A 22,085-nucleotide genomic window follows, 5' to 3' on the forward strand; every position below is an offset into this window, starting at 1 on the left:
CTCCACTCTGGCGTACCGAGTAGGTAGGACTTGACATAGTCATGTCATCTCCAAGGGAGCCCTGGAAATATTTTAATTTCAGCATCCGTGTGCCCACCCAACATCAAGGAAAACAGAGAACACATCTTGAGGGATAGTTAGTCTTGACCACATTCCATACTTCTGGCCAGGGTTACATTATTCATTCTCCACAGAGACTACTCATTTGCTTCTGAAGGAATGTGATCCCAAAGTCTCATTCGGCCTTCTATGCTAAGATCAAGGATTCTTCAGGTGACATCAGTCCTCTTCATCAAGTTCCGATATGGATTTTTGTAGTATAGTAGTCAATAACTAACAAACAACCCTTTCAGTACCCAGGATAATACCCAAAATAAGGAGCAGGGACAAGATGACAGAAATAAAATCTTCCACTGGAAAAGGGAAAATAGGAAACAGAGCTGTCATCAATCTATCAAGCCCTGTTGGGAAGGAATTTTGGCACCTCCCTGCCCCACTGGTCGTGTGAGTCCTTCATTTGGTCCATCTGGCAGCTGAGGCTCTAACTTTCTGGGAGGATTTCTTTGGTCTGTTGTCTTTCTCGGCCACATCTGAAGCAGACACTGAAGAGAAGACTTTCCTGAGAATACCACAGCTTCTACACTCCCCTTCCTGCAGACATCAACTGATGAATCCAGGAGTTGGAGTGATACTTCCTGGGTTTTTGACGGACCAGTTTTCCAGCTTCTGTGGAAATACATTTCCTTTCTAATTGTGAGAATGTCATCCAGGCCATTCATTTCTGCTCCATTCCATGTGTGAGTAATCACAACTAAGGTTCTGCTCTTGGCTTAAGTTTAAGACTAAGTGTTCTGGTCTTTGTATAGACACCAGCATCACTTAAATACCCAAAGGAAAGATTCATTTGTAGTGGAGATTCATTCGCTTTTCTGTCTTGTGTTGACAAGGGTGTTAAACTGTAGCCCACTGTCTGTCAAGAAGGTACTTGTGTGTGGTCTACTTAATCCTACCCACAGCCTCAGATCCTGGTTACAACCAAGGCCAAGACCTTCCAAACTGTCCTGGGACTTACAAACCCATGTCAACTCTTAGCCTGAGCTGATCAAGGATTATCATGCTTCAGCCCAAGTCTTCAGTGAAATCCGCTTCCTTTCACTGTCTCCAAATAAAGGATGGCCTCTCTCAAGGTTGTCCATGAGACTAGCTGGGGGTACAGAGGTATTCCCAGAACTTTAGAAATGAGTTCTTTTGTGGCTTCTAGCCCAGAAATACATCTCCTCTGACTCTGCCCAGCAACCTAAGCTGTAGGGAAGTAATGTGGTGGGCAGGGGATTAAGATACCTGGAGTAAGAAAAAGATTTTACCACTTAACTCTTCATTCTTTAAAGAAATATTCTCATTTCTTTGTGTCTAGTTTCTTCATATTTAAAACAAGCCAAATGGACTAGATGCCTTTCACGTCCCTCCTCTTCGTTTATCTGACACTTTTTATAGATGAATATGAATGTGCACATGCATACACGCACATGCATGCATGTTTCATATATCTGTCTGTGCTACATTCTGGTATCCTTATAACTCTTCCAATGGTTAGCTATTTCACCCTAAGTTACCATGCTGCAAATGTCAGGGGGTTGTCAAAATAGTCTTGGATTGTTCCTCTTCATTTCCATGAGACACTCTGAATATGTTATGCAAATTTAGCAAGCTTTTTACAACACTTGTAGCACATTTTGACATAATTCTTCTGGTCAGTTGCACCATAAAATTTCAGGGGGAATTCCCGGTAGTAAAAATACCATGGGCCTGGGTTATCAGATACGTATGCCCATTCGAACTCTACTGTTCAGGCAGCATAGTCTTGGGGAAGTTACTACAAATACGGGACTGCTCACATTAAGAATTCAAACATATTCTGTTGAGTACCCCTGCCCTAGTCCTTGATATTTAAGAGTCCAGATCATTTAGGTGAGTGATAGCTCAAACAACAGCTTAATTTTATTAATTGGGACTCACTTCTAGTTAGGTAAAAGTCTCATTTTCTCTCAATTAAAGTTTCAAGCTCAGAGTTGCAACTTGGGGATTTGCACTGAATAAGGCCTTAAGGGTCTTTTCTTTGCCTTTTCATCTCTCCCCTTCCAGAATAAGGGAAGAGGAAGAGGACAGAGAAAGATAGACAAAAGGGTTTCTCTTCACCTAAGTGGGCTGAGTCTTTGTCTACAGATATGGAAACTGAGGCACAGAAAACTTAAGGAACTCACCTGGATTAGTACAACCAGTAAGTGGCAGATCTGGAACTGGCAGCAGGTGGCCCAGCAATTCAGTCTGTGCCCTCGACTGCTCCCCTTTCCTGACTCTTCCTCTTAGGAGGTTTGGACTTTATCTTGGGGGTGATAGAAAGAGCTTGATTTCCCCTCCTTCAGTTAAAAAAAAAGATAATGACATCTACCTCGTACAATGACTTGAACGATAAAACAATATAGATAAGGACTCTGGAAGCAGCACTGATACACACTAGGAACTTGATAACAATTAACATCACTTTGCTTTACCCTTTCTGGTACTAATAAAAATCCAGAATAATCTTTCTGAAAGAAATAAGAGAGTAGCTACTCACTTTTACTCCCAAACCCCTAAATCAGCCAGTGGAGACATTAGCTCCATATGAGTCCCCACATAACTAGCAAAGGATAAATTTTGCTTCAAAAATCAAAATACATCCAGCCAGCACCATATGCAAGTTTCCTATCTTGTTTAGTCCACTGAGACACTGCCAAGGAATCAGACAAATTTGAGAAAGTGAGTTTGAGTTGAAGGTCTCTGAGTCCCTCCAACAGGTTCTAGCTCAGAGGCTGTATTAGGCTGCAACTGACCCAAAGCTATATCTTCTCTTATAGGCAAAGTGTCAAAATTATCCCCATACCAAGGGCAGGACAAATCTCTAGCATGATGTCAATGCCCCCCCGGGAGCTGATCTAAAGAATTCCAGCTGGAGGGTAGTGATACCTGTACAAACCAGATGGATGCTAGTTTCCATAAAGCCTGGGGTGTTACGGAAAGACCTGATTACCTGTGGGTTAGACTGAATTAAAAAGCAGAGCAATCACACAAAAGCTCTCATTTAACTTTTAAGTGGGATTAAGCCCACATTAACCGTATGTTACTCACCAGGTTGCTAAACACCAATGGCAGTTTCTCACATGCCCTGGGAAAAGTTGGCTGGCAGCTAATATCATTTTTTCAAATGATGAGACCTGGTGCCTCATACAGGCAGACAGAACTGGCCTGGAAGCAAATGCACTGGACCTCGCAGTCAAACCAAGTGACAAGAAAGCAGTGGTTTCATTTCGTTTTTCCACCATACAGAAAGGCAGTGTGGGGTCAGGGAAGAATCAATCCTGTTTCTGCTATTGGAGTTCAGTGTCCTTGGGAAAATAATCATGGCAAAACATTTTGTATCACTTTCCTCATCCAGCTCTGTGAAGCTGGATTCTACCACTTCAAGTTTGATTGGGAATTTAATTATTAGGAGTCCAATAGCTAAAGGGATGGAAAGACCTGGAAAGTAAGCCTTGTCTAGGTTTGATAAAGGCTTCCTTCCCCTTTGTAACCTAAGAGCCCTCAGGGAGTGGAAGGAGGGCAGTGAGCTGAGGGAGTGTGCAGAGGGAGCTCCACAGGCAACTTTAAAGCTTTCCCAGAAGCCAAGCAGAGTCAGGACATCTCCGGAAATATGTATAACTTTCTCCGTGATATACAAATATGTAATTCTCTGTTCCTCTAGTATCCAGAGACATTCAAGAACTTCAGAACATCCAAAATCAAACCCAGATTAATCAAAAATTTTGCAATCAAGTACCTTTCCTACCTGGGTTGAATTCTGATTCAGGTGGGCATGTAACCAGCTTTTTGGTTGCCAGAGACATCTTACCAGGAGTGTATTAAAACATAAAATAATGCACTGGCTCTGCAGTATGAAAGCAGAGCCCATAAACCACAATATCTCTCTGCGAGGAAATAGACTTCCTGTCTGCTATTTTTTTATGTGCCCAATTAAGTGCAGATTTTTGGCTGCGTGAGCAACATAACTACTGCATTTTTTCCAGAAAAACCAAGAAATGAACTGAAAAACTAAACAAGGAAAAGTCTTATAAGAAGATGGTCTGATAAGTGTTATGAGATAGTATTTTTCTCTCACTGTAGGCCTGATAGCTTCCATGCTAGAGAAGGCCCACCTCCACCAGATCTTCTCTGGATTCCATTTCCAAAGCCCTAACTAGCAACTTCTCCATCACCCCCTCTTCACCCTCCACCCCAGGGCTTGTCACTGAGGAAGGTGAGTCCATTTCCAGGCCTTATATGGCATAAAAGAGCAGGGCATCGATGCTAGGTGGGTGGTTCAGTGTTTTGGATGTCTGAGAATTAAAAATCAAAGTTACCTGGGATTCTCTGAGGAAAGCTAGGTGCTAGGTACCTGGTTCCAAAGAGAGAAAAACTGGCCTGAAACCTAATTGCCAGAACACAGTGGAACCTGAACACATGAATTCAGATATTTTCATTTTAGCAGCCAGTAACACACACCTGGCACCTCCTGGCTTAGGCCAGAAGCAGGAAGTTCAAGTCCTACAAGAAAGGCCACATGTGAAGACAGCGACAGCACCGACCCACCAACCAGGCTGCCCTGGCATCCGCTCTACCTCCTCATAAAGATCCCAAAGCCTCAAGGAAGCTCACCAACACATCACAAATCTGGATAAGAAGTTGAGTGGTTTCAGGAGGCCAGTTTTTTCTTGGAAGCAATCAGCGACTGTTCTGAAGACCTGGAGTTTGGGCAGCACCTGGCGTAAGTGGTTTTATTTTGTGGAACTAAAGGGCGACAACCATGTTTTAGGGAGAAGCCCATGTCAGCTGGAATTACCTTTGTTTCTATGCAAGCAGCTTCCCCCACAGAGAAACTAATTTTATATTTTCTGAGCTTTGACTTCTCTGCTTCTTGTTACCAAATTTCTGAATTGACATTAATAGCAAGAAACAGGGCACATGAAAGGTTTCATTTGCTCAATCTTTCTGCTCTGGGTATAAAGTAGCTAAGATTTTCCTCTTTGTCTCTCTGGATCTACTCCTCAGCCCCACTGAATTCAGTCAGATGTGCCTAAAACCTGACTATCGGTTTGGGCAAACGATTCCATTTCCTACCTTCGTTTTCCTCATCTTTTAAATGGGTTTGGAAACGTATATGGTACCTCTTTTATCCTGCTGGGGTGATGACAAGTCAGATAATATAGGTAAAACTGATTTGAGAGACTCCAGAAAAAAAAACAAAACAGTATGACCCTTTACATGTGTAAAATGAAGCCCCATGGTCAATCCAAACCACAACTGTTGTTTTCAAAATAAAGATCATAAATAGGGAAGCAAAATAAAAACATGTGCCCAGAGCAAATTGGTATTTGAATTTCAATGCATTTATAGGTTTACTGGGAAATGTGGACTTGAAGGAAGGTGGGGGAACAGGAAGAAGCTGGGTGTGTGAGCTGTAATGTTGATAAGTAGGACTGTGTGTGCAATCCCAGGCTGTGGAAAGTCTGATAATATTGCAGCATGATTATATATAAATGTATCTGGCTCCACCTCTTGTCCCTGAACGGTTCCATATAAGCCCTGGTTCGAAATGTAAATGATATTGAACACGAAATAAGCCTGTCAACTGTGAATCACGCCCTCTCAGGAGTCTGCATGCTTCAGGAACCGCGACATAGCTGTTCAGAAAGGGCCCCTAATGAGTCCAATTCTGACTAACGCATATTCCAAGAATAATACTTGACCAAAATTGAATGCAATTCTCTTGTACTTATTATAATTTTCTATGACAGAGAGCAGAGGCTAAATTCGGTGAAAGTATCATTTTTCTTCGTAAGCTTGGGTCTGCCAGACTTTGTTTTTATTTCTTCTCCCCTCCCCCACCCCCACTCATCCTTTTCAGAGTGATGCAGGCCAGCCGTCATCCCCGACTGGGATTTGCTGGCATCTGCCGAGCACGTTTTTCTGTACCTTCCCCGCACTTAGGTAGCCTTTTGATAAGGAATGGAAATACACCCAAATGGAAGAATCACTAACAGCAGCGATGTCAAGAGCAACCTTTAAAGGCAGCATCTGATATTGCATACGTCCAACGCACCAATCTTGTAGACAATGTACAAGCGATTTGAGGTCTGCGACTTCCTTTTCTCCACAGAAGGAAACATGGCAGCGAATCAAATTGATACAGGAATTTTAAATATGTGTGGTCACAGCAAGTTAGAGAAGATTATAAATGCAGCATTAGAAACCAACCGAGAGAGAAAAAAAATAAGCCGCAGGTAGTAGTCTCATATTATATTTGTTTGAGCTGTCAGGATGCTCTACTAGAGAGAAATATTTTTATGACATGGAAAGTAAGACCTGCTTTCCAAAATTATTTTCCACAAACTTAAAAGTAGGTATCATTGTGTAAACCTAAGGACCCTGACCCTTGCAAAATCAAACTTCTGTCCCACAGCTGCCAAGAGGATGCCTATATAAAATGCATGAATGAGGACTGGGGCCTCGGGGTGGGGATAATACTCCTGGGAGCAGGCTCCAGGATCTTACTGTTTCCCACATTCTTAGGATTGGTCCAGGGAAGATGCCAAAACCCCTCATTCCCACAAGTCCAGAAGGGCAAGAGGGGATTGTGGAATAAGCCAGGCCACTCTCCATCACTGAACTAAGAGTATTCACTCTTTCTCCTGTTTACTCTAAGAGGAGAGAGTGAAGACATCGACCATCTCTTGCGAATTCAAGGGGGTGCGAGCTCCAGAGGTGGGTTCAGCTCCAGTGGCCAGACCCACGTCTCCCCAGATCCTAAGCAGCTTTAACCCTAGAGCAGGGACTGCAGTCCAGACCCCAAACACACAGCTGCATGGCACCAATTTGTCCTTGTTTGTAAAGAAATGTGAATGGATGATGGAGTTCAGCAACACTTGCATGGGGGAACACAGATGTTTTCCACACAAAGCTCATTGCATGCTTTTCCCTGCCTTGCCCATGACTCTTGGGCAGGTCTCCAAAAGGTCAAGAGAAGCAAATCTTTAATATCTAGAGACATTCCTGTAAAGTTATGTAGGTGCCGCCATAGGTGTAACCTGTGATGACTGCTGGACTTTGCATCCCCAGCACAGAGAATTCAGTGGGTCAGGTCCTTCCTTGGCTGTGTCTTTCCTCTGTTGGGCTGCCAGGTGCCAGGTCTGGGACACACTGACCACTGGCACTGCCCTGCCATGTCCACAGGGGAAGGGTGAAGAGCGGCAAGAACATGCCTCAGATTTGCCAAGGTTGTTGACCACTTGTTTTGTCCTGAGGCCCTGAGAAACCTCTCTGGTCACTCAGAATCCAGGGCACAGGCAGTGCCATGGGCACCCAAGACATCAGGGCAGAACATTTAGAGATTCCATGTAGGGTACCATGTGCTGTAGGAAGGTGGTGCTTGTGGTCACAAATATTTATGAACCAGGACACTGACAACAAACAACTACCCTTTATTCAGAGGCTTAAGGCTGACAAGGTACTTTTTTTATTTTTTATTTCATCCTTACAATGTATCCAAAGTCTATTATTTTTCCTTATTACGCAAATGAGAAAACCTGGGCACTGAGTAGTTCATTCACGCAAGAAATACTTATGGAAAACTTGCTATGTGTCAAACACTGTTCCAGTCACTGGAGATAAGCAGAAAGCCAAACAGACAAAATTCCTACTCTGAGGTAGTTTGCAATCCAGTTGGTAAGGAGAAGGGAGACAGACAATAGATGAATACACAGGTAAATACATAACATGTCAGATGGAGAAAAAATTATGATTGAGAACAATGATTTGTTCTCGATGTACCAGTGAAGAGGGGCAAGTCAGAACATTGTTAAGAAGGTGACATTTGAGCAGAGAGCTGCAGGAGGTCAAAGAGCTGGTCAGACGGATATCTGGGGCAGGGGCATGACTGGTAGGAGAAAGAGCAAGTGCAAAGAGCCTGAGGCAGAACACATGTAGTTTGATTGATGAAATACTGAAAGGCATTTGTGGCTTGTATGGAATGAACAAGTCTGGGAGTGGTAAGAGATGCAGTCAAAAACGTAGAAAAGAATTCCATTAGTATGGGGATGTGACATTTTGTGGGAATGAGATGTCAAACACAGGTGTTACTCAAAATGTTTAACAGCAAGCCGTTACAGCACAGAACCAGTCCACCAGCGTGGATGTCTGGCCATCACACGGAAGCAGCATCCTACAGCTCCCCCTACCAAGTGCCAATCATTACCCCTTGAGTTGCACTGTGGGGAGATGCGCTGGTAGATTTCAGGGGAATTACAAGGGAATGGCATTTGGGGGCCAGGCTATGAACTGAAGGATTTCAATATGTAAAGCACTGATACCTCAGTTCCAGGGTGAAACAGTTGGAGAGCAGCCCTCACAAGAAACCATGGCTGAGTCTGAGTGGAGGGGTGATAAACTTGGACTCACTTTTTTAAGGATTGCTCTGGCTAAAGTGTTGGCAATGGACAAACAAGGATAAAAGCAGGGAACCCAATTAATGTGGTTAACCAAGTAACTAGGTGAGATGATGGCAGCTAGGACAATGGAGACTGTGGGTGAAATGGTACCAGGTATCAGATTGAGAATATATTTTCAAGGCAGAGTCAGGATTTGCTGACATGTTGGACAGGAAGTGAGAGAGGAAGAGTCAAGCATGCCATAAGGAAATAGGAGATTGGGTTGCCATCAACTGGGTTAGGAGTTATGGTAGGTTTCAGAAACCAGATAAGAGGGCCTCCCTAGTGGCACAAGGGGTTAAGTCTCAGCACTATGAAGCTATCAGCAGCCACTGCAGCACGAGTTTAATCCCCGGCCAGGGAGCTAACCTACATGGTACAACATGTAACCTCTCCTGTCTCATCTGCTGCTCCCCTGAGCAGTGTATTTCAGGCAATCTGTCTGTTCTGCTCCCCACTCTGTCTCTGGTGAATCCTCTCACCCCCAAGCCCCACACCTCTGGCATATACCCTAGCTCTTGTATGCATAAATAAATAAAATAAATCTAAAAAAAAAAAAAAGAAACCAGGTAAGAAAACTGGTTTTAGACACAATGAGTCTGAGAGGAGTTGGGTTCATTGAGCAACTATTATGCACCAGTACCATACCTCTTCAAGCTAAGTACTGTTAGTATCTTCACTTTTCAGTTGAGACAACTGTGGCACAGAGAGGTGAGAGACCTTACACAGAGTTGCACAGCAAGTCAACAGCTCATGAAAAATGCAAGCAAGCTTTTCCAATTCCAATTTAAATGCTTTTCCTAGGACACTACAGCTAAGAATCAAACAGCACTATCAAATCAGATCTTGGGTGAGAATCCACATTTCTGTGACCCACTCTCAGGCAAGATTTAAATAAGAGAGACTTTCAAACTCTAAGATTTCAAAAATCTGGCATAGACGATCTAATCCTCAATTCACTTGAAAAACCAAGAGAGTTTTTTTTTTTTTTCTGTCCTTAAGAAATAAAACAAAGCCGAGGTGAACCTAAGGCCAGCGTGCTGATTGCATCAGAGACAGAGATGAAACGAGGAGAGAGGAAAGCGGGCAGGAGCCCTAAGTCAGCATGTCCAAGGGGCTGGCCTGTGAGGCTTATATTATCAGACGTTAGTCAGAGGGACGTTCCTTCCCTGGCTTAGAAGAAATCTGAAACAACACATTTATTTTAGAGCCTTTGATAATTTTTCCTGGAGATGTTTTGTTTTGATACATCCAACAAAGCCAAGGAGAAAGTCTCAGAAGGCAGACATAATAAAAACAGTGGATGATCCATAGTCACTGAGGATAGGCCCACCATCTTCATCTTGCCCAGTCCTAAGGGGCAGCTCACTAAAAAGTTCCAAGACATCCTACAGGATTTAAAGAGCAAGCCTAAACCCTTACACAATCCAGCATTACAACCCATCTCCCCCCCAGCTAATGCCTTGAGACCTGTTAAAACTCAAATGTGTCTAAGTAGGATGCTTTATAATGAACAGGGAGGTGGTGAGTGTGCTGAAGAGCCACTGGCAGAGGCTGGCTTCCTGTGGTTTAGACCCGAGGAGGATGCCTCAGTTTGGGTGAAGGAATCCAGTGGAAACTGGGTTGTCTCCTCACCCTTTCAGGCAGTGTATATGTGCTGACACTTGAGGAGAGCCTTGGGAGTCAGTGAAGTGAAATAAAGTCCTCAGCTTTTATATAACGCAGAGTGCACAACACTTGATAAAACTGCTAAATTAACATGTATGAAGGCAATCAACCCAAAATTAAAAACAGGGAGGGCCTCCCCTGTTGGCGCAGCGGTTGAGCGCTGGCCTGTGAAGCTGCCCGCAGCCTCCGCAGCGTCGGTTCCATCCCCGGCCGCCGGCGAGGGTCCCACAAGGCGCGACAGACCTCTTCTGCCACGCCCGCTGCTCCCCTCAGCAGTGTCCTCTGTCTGTCTGCCTGTTCTGTTCTCCGCTCTGGCTCTGATGAATTCTCTCACCCTCCTGCACTTCTGACTGTACCCAGTGCTTGTATAAATAAATAAATAAATCATTAAAAACAGGGACTGGTCAAGGTGGTATTTGGAGGGCATGAGGATGAGTGCAAGGTTAAGGTGGTGGCTGCTTGCCTTTTAAAAATGCAAGTACATACATTTCTTTTATGCATTTAAATGAATAAATAGACTAGAAATTCTATGAATAAGGCTCTGGGGAGAAATGGTAAAAGACCCATGTTCCCTGTTGTCATGGAAGCATTTCATCAAACACCCCAAAGCAGGGGAAAGCTATAAAATCTGAAGCCCCATAAAGAAGAAATCGAATAGGCCTCCTTCGTGGTGCAAGGGGTTAAGATGCAGCACTATGAAGCTATGTACAGCCACTGCAGCATGAGTTCAATCTCTGGCCAGGGACCTGGCGCAGCAGACCTCTCCTGTCTCCCCCGCTGCTCCACTCAGGTGTATTTCAGTACATCTGCCTGTTCTGCTCCCCACTCTGTCACTGGTGAATCCTCTCACCATGCTCCCCCCCATCTCTGGTCTGCACCTTAGCTCTTGTATGCATAAATACACAAATCTTAAAAAAAAAAGAAGAAGCCAAAGTAAAATCAAGGGGTTTTGGGGGGCCTAAATCTCTCTCTTGCTGGTGCCTTATTCTTTTGCCTTGGATTAAATGAAAATGAAGAAAAAATTATGTACCCACGTGGTGGACATTTCACATTTCCCACATTTCTTCTCTTTCCTGAAAAGAGCAACTTCAGGGTTCCTTCCTCAGTCGAATTTGAATCACCCACGAAGAAGGAGCAGAGGATGAGTGGGAAGAAACACAAAGAGGAAGTCAGTTCTTTCATATACTTACTGATTCTAGAACCCTGACTAGCTAACACTCACTTGCCAGGCTCCCTTACTGGATCATAAGGAAAACATTTCCAAAAATATGTTGCCACAAGCAAAACAGTTAATAAATCTAAATATATTAAAGGTGAATCACTCACAGAACTTCAAACATGGAATCATTAAAACTATTAGTGTTTCTCTGAGTTCAGTCCTCTAAAGCTGGGGTGTCAGGCTACTTTTATTTTAATAGCTCTAGTAACTCTTCATAGAATTGGTTTCAGTGTGTCAAGACTCTTCCTTAGGCTAAGTGGAAGGATTCTTAATGTAGCCAATTCCCTAGAAAAACCTATGTGACCCACCACATAGGTCCTTACCAACCCACAGTCCAGAATCATCATAATTTTGAAATTAGAACTCAGCCTTTTTGCTGATACTAACACTAGTTTACATTTGCACTCAAGCATTCATGCTCTGCGTTCAACCAAATTTAATTAGTGCCTAGCATGCCCAAATTGTGATAGGTATGAGGATACTGGGATGAAATAACAAGTCCTCACTCTTAAGGAGTCCATAGTCTAAAGTCAAAACAAAGTATAATCAACGTTTTAATAAAGTTATAACAGGGATAATACATTTGCATCTTCCCCAATATGGAATTCCATCTGCACTGCTACCCATCGACCTTTATAGATGAGGGAGACTTGGTCAGATGCCATTGTGAGAGGCAGTGCTATCAGAAGGGTTCCTTCACGAGGAAAGGAAAACAGAAAGCCTGTACTATCCAGCCTGGTGGACTGTGAGAAGAGGTGGTGATGAAAAGTGAAGAGGTAATCACCTAATCATACTTTGCCACTACTTCCCACCTTGAAAAAGAAACTTGACCTGGATGAGGTATATAAAAATGTCAATATAGGCATAGCAGCATCAGGGATGAGTTTGGCCTGGGAATACTGGGTGCTTCAAAGGAAAATGTGCCTTCAGCTTGCTGTGATGGTTCTTCCCAGTCTTTCCTCAGAGGGAACACAGCCAAGTTCACGGTGACTACATAGTGAGAAAGGGGAAAAAATAACCTTTTGGGGGGTGGCGGTGGGGTAAATGACTGGACACTGACTCTGAACTGGAACTACTTCCTGACCTAAAGACAAGATAACTTGCTGGTAGTCGAGGCTAATGGAGTTAAGTGATCGATGTAATTTCAGTCCAGGTCTCTGTCAGCATGGGCCAGTTGGTCTCCAAAAGCACTTCATGGTTCTCTTTAAAATTCCAGCAGAGATACTTGAAATTTATTTTCTCAGCAACTGGTGTGACTGATTGAGGGCTATTATACCAAGAAAGGCCAAGTGAAAACGCAAGAACTTTCCCTCCACCTACCAAATGATAAATCAAAGGCAACACCACATTTCTGGAAGGTCCATAAAGATGAGTGCCATCGTCAAGGACTTGAATGATACATCAGAAGTGATTCCTAACATATCCCTAGCCAAAGAATCTCTTTTGCTCATCATAAAGACAGATGGACTCTGGAGGACAGTGTGTAATCATAAACTTAATCATGTAGTAAATTGAATTGTAGTTGCTGTTATTAATGTAGTTTCTTTGCTTTCAACATATTCTCTGGCACCTGGTATACAGTCATTGACTTCATAATGTTATATTTTGCTTGCTTATTTTTTGCTTTAACATGTTAGTTAAGACCATCAGAATCTTTAGGCTTTAAACTTGAAGGTCAATTTGAAGATCAGCAATAAACATTCATTCTACTAATGCTGCTAACAGCTATATTAATGCTCTACACTCAATCATAACTTACTCTGCAGATTGAACAAAAGTTTGCCCCATGGAAGATCGTGCTGGTGAAATGTGGTAAGCCAGAGGCAGCAGTTACCCTGGAAAGCTTGGTGAGACACACAGCTGCTTAACAAAGGGAAATAAATACCACAGAAACTCGGTTTATGAAAGTGACTGGCATAAGACTTACCCTTTTGCCACCACTAATGATTTTAAAACTGGATGAAATAACTGAAGCATAAGTGTTCAGACATTGGGACGGTAGACAGAATGGTCTTGCTGAGTTGAAGAAACTAAAATATGAATCTGAGGAGAATGAAGCAGCTGGAATTTGTGGGACTGAATATTAGGGAGAAGGGAGCTGGGGAATGGAGAAAGGGAGGGTGCAAGGTGGGAGGGAACTATGGGTCCCCTCGAATTAGAGTATTTTTCTGATTAATATATTGCCCGTGAGTAGAGTGAATCTCTATCAGACCAGGCAAAGGAAAACCATTGGAGAATTATAGGATGAGCAATTCTCAGTGTTCCCACAGGGTATGGAGACATTCATGTCCTAACCCATCAGGTAAGAAGGACCTCCCTGAATATAAGGAGCACTCAACAGAGACTCGAGAAGAGTCACATGTTATTAGCAGAGCTAAATCAGCATAGAGTAATGGCTATTCCAGACCCACATTTAAAGAGTTTAAAGAAGAACCTGAGGAGGATTAAGCTAATCCACAAGTAACTTACCTGCCTACCAGAATAATGTCCAATAACTTTAAAGAAAGAAAAAAACAAACCTAGCACTTAGCAACTGAACATTTACAATACCTGGCATCCAATCAAAAAGAAAGAGGAAAACACCTATAACTAAGCAGAAAAATAGTCAACATAAATAGAATCAGAAATGTTAGACATGATGTAATTAGCAGGCATCGATTTTCAAACGGTATTAGAAATACAAGGTGAGAAATGAAATTATGTATTTTAAAACAAAGAGCAAAGGGACTTTGAGAGGTGAAAAAAATACCACCAAATTAAAATTTTACTGATGTTATGGGCTGAGTTGTGTCCCCCAAAAGAGATGTTTGAGTGCTAACCCCCAAACCTCAGAATGGATGTTATTTGGAAATAGCACCACTGATTATGTGATTAGAGAGATTATACTGAAGTAGACAGGTCTTTAATCCAATCTGGCTAGGTTTTCATAAGAAGAGGCAAGAGACACAAAGAGAAGATGCCATGAGACCATGGAGGCAGAGATTGGAGAGTTCTTCCAGCAGACACAGAACAGCAAGCACCAGAAGTTAAAGAGGACAACAAAATATTCTCTCCAAAAGGTTTCACCTCCATATCAGAAGTCCAGCTTCCAGACCTGTGACACAATCAATTTCTGTGGTTTCAAGCCATCTAGTTGATGGTATTTTGTTAGGGGAGCCACAGAAAAATAATGTAGGTAGATTATCAAATTGTAACTGTATAATTTTTATTATAATTATAACTGCATCTGATTAGCAACTAGATTATAGAAACTATCTAAACCTAAGCACTGTGGAAGAAAGAAGATGGAAAAAGATGAACAAAGTCTCAGTATGTGAGACCATGTCAAATGATGAGCATGTATATAGTTAAGTCCCAGAAATCCCAAATAAAATAAACACAAAGAAAACCACTCCAGGGCCTCCCAGGTGGCGCAGCGGTTGAGCGCTGGGTTGCGAAGCTGCCCGCGGCCTCTGCGGTGCCAGTTCGATCCCCGGCTGCTCCCCGGCCACTGGAGGAGGGTCCCACATGGCGCGCAGACCTCTCCTGCCGCCCGCTGCTTCCCTCAGCAGTGTACTTCGGTCCTTCTGCCTGCTCTGCTCCCTGCTCTGACTCTGGTGAATTCTCTCACCCTCCCGTGCTTCTGACTGTACCCAGTGCTTGTATAAACAAAACAAACAAACAAATAAATAAATAAATAAAACATGCCTCTATTAAAAAAAAAAAAGAAGAAAAAGAAAACCACTCCAAGATATGTCATAACCAAATTGGTAAAAACCAGTGATAAAGAGAAAAATGTTAAAAACATCCAGAGAGGGAAAAAAAAAAGACCTACTAAAGAATTAAAGATTATAATTTGTATGATTTCTCTATTTGAAAAGGACAAGTTCAGAGACAAAGTAGTAACATCTTAAAAAATAGATATTTCAAAAAGAAAGGGGGATTTTACAAAATTAGGAAGCCTCTTTATTGTTAAAATGTCATTCTCCCCAAATGAGTTTTTCAGATATAGTGTAATCCCAATTAAAACTGCAGAGGGAAAGGTTTTTCTAAAAATAGATTTTTTTTTAAGATTTTATTTTTATTTATTTATGTATACAAGAACTGGGATGTAGGCCAGAGGTGTGTGTGGAGAGGGAGCGGGAAGGATTCAACTGAGATGGGATGGAGAACAGAACAGGCAGATTTACTGAAATATATTCCTAAGGGGAGCAGCAGGGGAGATAGGAGAGGTCTGCTGTGCCATATGTAAGTCAGTTCCCTGGCTGGAGATCCAACTCATGCCACAGCAGTGATAACTATCGTGATAGTGCTGTGTTAACCCCTACACCACCAGAGAGGCCCTCTAAAAATAGATCTAAATCTACTTATATTCCTATTAAAATGTATAGGCAATTCAAAAGAGAGTAATACAACCAAAGCAATTTAAAAAAGAAACAAAGTTCATGCCTGATTTCATGTACTATGGTTGAATATATCAATAGATCAATGAGATAAAATTTTAAAAATGCAGATGGATCCAAATATATATGGTCAATTGATTTTTTGACTAAGTTTTACCAAGGTAATTCAACACAGAAAGGATATTTTTTTCCATCTCTTACTTTCACCATATGCAAAATTAATTTAAAATAGATCAAATAGGGTATCCTTGGTGGCACAGGGGTTAAATTCTCAGTGCTACCAAGCTATCACCAGCCACTGAAGTATGGATTTGATCCCCAGCCAGAGAGCTAACATGGCAAGACAGATCTCACCTGCCTTGCCCACAGCTACCCATAGCAGTGTATTTCAGTACATCTGCCTGTTCTGCTCCCCACTCTGTCTCTGGTGAAATTTCTCACTCCCTGCACCTCTGGCCTACACAGAGTCCTTGTATGCATAAATAAATAAAAATAAATATTAAAAATAAATAGATCATAGACCAAATTATAGAGTAAAACTAAGATAGTTCTAAATAGATCATAAAAATTCTCTGCAACATTGGAGTAAGCAATGAATTTTCAGAGAACTCAAGCATAGCATTAATCATAGAAGAGTTAGTGAAAAATTATACTTTGGCACACTGGCAACCTTGTCTTAGAAATACACAATTAAAAAATTGAACAAGAAAATCACATACTGGGAGAAAATACTTGCAGTACAAAGAACTTATGTCCAAAATATACAAAGAATTCTTACAACTCAAAATGAGATAATCTAATTTTTAAATTGCAAGATTTTTTTATTATTATTTATACAAGCACTGGGTACAGTCAGAAGCGTGGGAGGGTGAGAGAATTCACCAGAGCCAGAGCAGGGAGCAGAACAGACAGACTGACGAAACACACTGCTGAGGGGAGCAGCAGGCGGCAGGAGAGGTCTACGCGCCATGTGGGACCCTCACCCGGCAGCCGGGGATGGAACCGGTGCTGCAGAGGCTGCAGGCAGCTTCACAACCCAGCACTCAACCGCTGCGCCACCGGGGAGGCCCCAAATTGCAAGATTTTTTAAATTCATCATATAAGAATTTAGAAAAATTACCAATAAGTCACAAAATGACTCTTATCATGATTAGTTATTAGAGAAATAAAAATTAAAAACAAGAAATATGATTTCATGTTTACTGGTATAAATATTAAAAAGACTGACAATATAAAATCTTGGTGAGGAAATAGAGCAACTGGAGCCCTCAAACATTGCTGGTAGAAAGTTAAACACACACGTTTCATGGTATCTAGCAACTCTACTTAAAGATTGACTTAAAAAAAAAAAACTCATCATGGGGGAGTTGCAATTGTATGGGGAATATAAAAATAAAATTTATTATTTAAAAAAAAAAACTCATGTAGGAACACTCATAGAAGCTTTACTCACAATATCGTTGAAACCCAAATGTTTAACATGCAATAAAAGAAAAAACTAATAGTGCTCTATCCATTAAATGGAATACTATTCATCCATAAAAGGAACACATTATCAATACAGGTAAAAACATGGATAAATCTGAAAAATCTTAAGATGAGTAAAAGCAGCCACTTACAAAATGAGTGCACAGTGTATTATATCATAAGTTAAATTATGAAACAGGGAAAACTAATTTATAGTGACTGAAAGAAGATTAAAGTTGGTTGGGCTCAGGGAAGGAGAATTATTACTTAGGGACACAGAAAACTTACTGGGGTGGTTAAATATTTCTGTGTCTTGATTGTGATGGTGGTTATTCAGGTATATATATTTATCAAGTTGATTCCTAGATATTTAATTTTTTGATGTGATTATAAAAGGAAATTGTTTCTTTGAAATTGTTTCTCTTCTAGTTCATTGTTTGTACATAAGAACAAAACTGATTTTTGTATATTGATATAGTAGCATGCCACTTTATTGACATTGCTTCTAATAGGTACTAAGTATGAACTCCTATTTTCACTGCAGGACTATTCACAATATCAAATTATAGAAACAACTTAAGTGCCCAATGATAGATGAGTGGATTAAGAAGATATGGTATATAACAATGAAATACCACCTTATACCAGTGAGAATGGCCCATATTTAAAAAAAAAACAAAACTTGAAACAATAAATGCTGGCAAGGATGTGGAGAAAAAGAAACCCTCTTACATTTTGGGGGGGAATGCAAACTGGTCCACCACTATGGAAAGCTACGTGAAGACCCTCAAAACACTAAAAATGGATCTATCATATGATCCAGTGATTCCACTCTTGAGAATAAACCCAAAGGACACAAAAACACTAATTCAAAGGGAAATCTGCACTCCTATGTTCATTGCAGCACTATTTACAATAGCTAAGATATGGAACCAGCTTAAATGCCCAAAAACAGATGACAGGATCAAGAAGATGTGGAACACTACTCAGCAATCAAAACACATAAACTCATGCCATTTTTAGTAACCTGGGTGGAGTTGGAAGGGATTATGCTAAGTGAAATAAGTCAGAAGGAAAAAAGAACAATATTAAGTAGTTTCATTTATAGGTGGAACATCAGAAAACCAAACAAAGCATCAGGAAAAAAGACAAAACTTGCAAGCTGACTATGGACTTGAAGCAAATAGCAAGGAAGTGACAGGGAGAGGGGTCAAAAGAGGGGAGGAAAGAGCACAAGGGAATATGGCGATGGTTGACAGATGCTATGATGGTGGGAGAACTACAGGGACAACAATGATGTCAGAAAATAAACAATTTTTTTTTAAACTTTTAAAAAAGAAGAAATGGTATATATACTCATTGGAATACTACTCAGCTATCAAAAAGATGAAATCCTGACAATTATATAAATATGCACAGAACAGAGTGGGAGTTATTATGCTGAAATAAATAAGTCAGAAAGAGAAAGACAAATACCAGATAATTTTACTCTTTCGCAGAATATAGAAACACACAAAACAAATGGACAGACAAAACTAAACCAAAATAAAACCTAGAATTGAGGCTACCAGAAGGGAGAGTAGTATGATAGGGAGTGGTAGTGGGTATGGTGTGGTAACAAATATCTGAAGGGGTGTGAACCTATACCTTTAAATCTTACACAGTGCTATAAATCAACTCCACCTAAACCAAATTTTATTAAAAATTAATAAAAATGATTGAGTGGGTAAGTAACATAAAAGGATGCATATGAATGTATGGAATGGAGTTAAAATGCTCCACAGAGAGTCATGTGCTGATTCTGTCACTGTTGTTCATCAACTTTGTCTTGGATTGATTTAATATTTAAACAATTGGTTGATTATTATGACAGCAGTTATAATCATAGATATAATTAAGCAGATAAAGCTGTGAAGACTTTCCCAGGAAAATATGTACATTACCAAAATAACTTTGGAAGCTATGTTTTACATTTTTTATTTAAAAATTATAATATGGCTTTCCTGGTGCTGCAGGGGTTAAGTATCAGCACTATCAAGCTATTGCCAGCCACTGCAGCATGAGTTTGATCCCCAGCCAGGGAGTTAACCCACATGGTGCGGCAGACCTCTCCTGTCTCACCTGCTGTTCCCCTCAGCAGTGTATTTCAGTCAATCCGCCTGTTCTGCTCCCTATTCTGTCTCTGGTGAATCCTCTCACCCTTCACACCTCCAGCCTAGACCCCAGTTCTTGTATGCATAACTAAATTAAAGATATATATATATATATATATATATATATATATATATATATATATATATCAAAAGAGAGGAAGAAAGAGAGAATTTGTATAGATGAAGAGGAAAGGGGAAAGACTATTCAATGTAAAGTCCTGAATGTATGTTGTAGGGCTAAAGGATGAAGAATGAAGCTGGTTTCTTAAAATTATAAGCCAAATGACACAAGGCATTTGTGCTAGCAATCATGGGAAACAGATTATCATGGGAGAATAGAGTCTAATCTTGAGAGCTTTAACTGTTACATTGAGAAATAGGGGTGTCAACAGAAAGGCAGAAAGGCAGTGAGGTCTGGATGTGTTAGTAGAGAGAATGACACAACAAAAGTATGTTTTAGGATAAGAGAAAAAAATTATTAAGTCATTAGGGTAGCTGGACACCATGTTTTGGATATGAGCTGGTAGGTCTTCTACCAACTGTGGGAGTGGAAATAAAAGGAGAAATCTGAGACCGTTATAGTTCCTTCTGTATTACTTATAAATAATTTTACATTATTTCCTTACCCATATTGTCCTTGATTTTGTAATCTTGCTCATGCCCACTTTTAGTACAATATCCTTAGAACCAGTATCTGCTTATGCCATTGAGCTAGATAATTAATAATAAAAAATGTCTTACACTTATTGGGTGCCAACTAATTTTCACAATCATCCTATGAGGTAGGTACTATTTTTATCTCCATCATACTGATGAGAAACTGAAGGATAGAGAGCTGGAAACTCCCATAGTTTATTATAAACTTCTAAATTGAGTTCAGGCCTTTTGCCCAGCTAAACGCCACGATAGACTGCCTCCAAGAACTATTAAATTTGCTAAGATTGTGTACAAAGTAGTTTAAAGACTGGTTTTACTTATGATAAATACAATTTAATATTCGTTGGTCTCAAGACAGAGTCTGATCCATAGAATGTCATACAGGAAAGGGATCAAACAAATAAAGCTGTATCTACTTACTAAAATGAGGTAGAGAATGGACATAATTATCCTAATGACTTCAACCTCCAATATCTTGATTTTATTATACAAGTTTATGAGATGATGTTCATAAAATGTCAAGCAGGATGCCTGGCTCATAGCAATCAATCACTCAATAAATATCTGTCCCTTCCTCCTTTTCCCTCTTTTTATTCTTCTCTTCCACTAGTTACGTCCCCCTGCATTAAAAAAAAAAATAAACACAGGAATCAGCTAGCTTACTGCTGTTTTAAGGAAGACTCCACGGCATTTGGGGAGAATGGTAAAGCAGTAAGTTCGCTGAATTCACAAGTTCCCAGGAGGCTGCAGGACAGAAATGCAGGGAGGTGGTACACTTATTAGGAAAAGTGCAGGAGGTCACTAACAGAGATAAGCTCTGAGGGAAGAGAAAACTTATGGCAAGAAAGGGAAAGGCATGGTCAATAACCTTTCCTTATGACCTCACAGTATGAAAGATTCTGTGGTTTGATTCACCCAGATAATTGCATTGGTTCTGCATTTGGGGCACCAAAGGACAAAATGCTGTGGTTTTGCTGCAGACTGACCTGCCCTTTGAAAATTGACTTTTCTCCCTGAATGAACTTCACAATTGGGTGTTCAGCACCAATCATAGCTGAAGGGGACCCCTCCCATCTCCTGAGAGTTCACAAGTCCAGACTTGGCATCTGGCCCCATAAATGAAGGCAGGTATCACTTCATCTTCCTACTCCGAGAACAGCCACTTCACCCATGCCAAGGCATCAGGCACATGAACCATCACAAAGTCCAGAACGATGGGTAGCTACCGTGCATCCTCACGGCATCTCCAGTACTTCAGCTAAGACCTCTTGTTTTTCCTTTTATTAAAAGAAGGGAGAGAAAAAAAGAGAAAGACACAAACTTGCTTGCCAGACAGGTTCTTACAAGCTTTTCTCAGCTCTCTATTCTTGACCTACGGAGCATTCTCAGAACAAGAGCAAAGGCGTTTTGGGTTGTATGGAAACTTTGACTCAAACCAAAAACCCGGCCAACACCACAAAATGGACTGGAGTCAAATCAGATAAATAGAAAAAGAAAAGAATACAAAATATGTTTGAATGACAGTATCAAGAAGGTTAAAAGGCTTAACAAGAACCTGATTCAGAACGTAGAGACCACAGGTTCGCTTCCTCCTAGCAAGGTACTTTCGGTATTGATTCCATGCGGTTGCCTTTCCTGTGCCCTGAGAAAAGGAATTATACAAACATATACATTCCTCTTGGGCTGGGTTTCTGAAACTACCAAAAATAATGTTTGAGAAATTACCCAAATCTCCCAGTGTATTATTCATGTAACCTAGATATCTCACAAAAACAAAACGCACAAGACTCCTAGTGCCAGTGAGCATGTGAAAATATTCAGCAACAGTCTGTTTTTACTTCTTTGATAAACTATATTGTCTTTTTGTTATAATGGAAAAGGATTAGTAAGGTCTACCAAATAAACAGCAGCTTCCTCAGAGAAATTGACCCTTGTCTTTTCAAAACTAAAAAATCAATCCTGGATAGAACATGAGGGTCTC

The 22,085-nt window shown here is 40.9% G+C and overlaps 1 long non-coding RNA gene across 1 annotated transcript in view; it reads right to left on the bottom strand.

Moving 5' to 3' along the window:
* The window catches only part of LOC129145975 (uncharacterized), a 43,164-nt gene extending 22,350 nt beyond the window's left edge, over positions 1–20,814 (bottom strand). The window contains exons 1-2 of the long non-coding RNA XR_008552241.1: positions 20,768–20,814; positions 11,257–11,323 (exon numbers count right to left, since the gene is read on the bottom strand). This is a non-coding gene — a long non-coding RNA (uncharacterized LOC129145975). The remainder of the gene's footprint in view (positions 1–11,256; positions 11,324–20,767) is intronic.
* Positions 20,815–22,085: the final 1,271 nt, after the last annotated feature.

The sequence above is a fragment of the Talpa occidentalis genome, unplaced genomic scaffold (genome assembly GCF_014898055.3).
Source record: "Talpa occidentalis isolate TD23 unplaced genomic scaffold, MPIMG_talOcc4v2.1 talOcc4.16, whole genome shotgun sequence".
Lineage (NCBI taxonomy): Eukaryota > Metazoa > Chordata > Mammalia > Eulipotyphla > Talpidae > Talpa > Talpa occidentalis.